Source organism: Chrysochloris asiatica, unplaced genomic scaffold (assembly GCF_000296735.1).
Source record: "Chrysochloris asiatica unplaced genomic scaffold, ChrAsi1.0 scaffold06698, whole genome shotgun sequence".
Classification (NCBI taxonomy): Eukaryota; Metazoa; Chordata; class Mammalia; order Afrosoricida; family Chrysochloridae; genus Chrysochloris; species Chrysochloris asiatica.
In genome coordinates this window covers 982-1,743 of record NW_006415216.1, presented here as the reverse complement: position 1 = coordinate 1,743, position 762 = coordinate 982, and positions in this window count along the sequence as shown.

The window sequence follows — 762 nt, the reverse complement described above, 5'->3', positions numbered from 1 at the left end:
TGAGACAGGGGCCAGCTGCACCAGTTTAGTGCCTGGATTCAGGCAGACTCAGTTCAAGACCTACAAAGCCCACAGAGCTACCAGACAAGCATTTAACCAGTCACACTTTGTCCCTAGCTTCCCTGTGGTCCTAATAGACATTGAGACTAGCCCCATCAAGGACTTCCATGAACTATTACTGGATTGAGTGCCCTCAACATTAGATAACACCTATGCCAATAGGAACTTCAAGTAGGGCCAGGAACTCCACAGTCACATCCCTCCCACACCCAAATCATGAGCTCCTTAACTAGCAGGAACACCCCCAGAGTTTTCCCCACTCCAGGTTCGACAGCTACACTAGTTTTCTGGTTAGGGGGTTTATTTTTCTTTTGTGATTTCATTGTTTTTGTTTGTTTATTCTTTCTTCTCCTTTTTGTCTCTTTCCAATTCCTTGATTGTCATCCTTTCTATCTTTGCTTTTATTTTTCCTTTTATTTCTCATGTCCCCTCTTCTTTGTATTTTTCCTTTTTTAATCTTTTTCTCTTTTCATATTCCCTCTCCCTGGGTTCTAAGAGCTTATTATTGTTGTTATTTATTTCTGTTATTTTCTCTCTTATTTTTCTTTTCTATCGTTCCATTTTCCTGTCCTTTGTTTCTCATTTTAGTTACTATACTCCTTTTTCCTGGTTGCTGCCTGTTTTTATTTTTTCTCCCTTATTATTTTCTCTTTGCATTGTTGATTTCTTGTTTGTTTATTGTTTTATTTTCTTGTGTGTGTT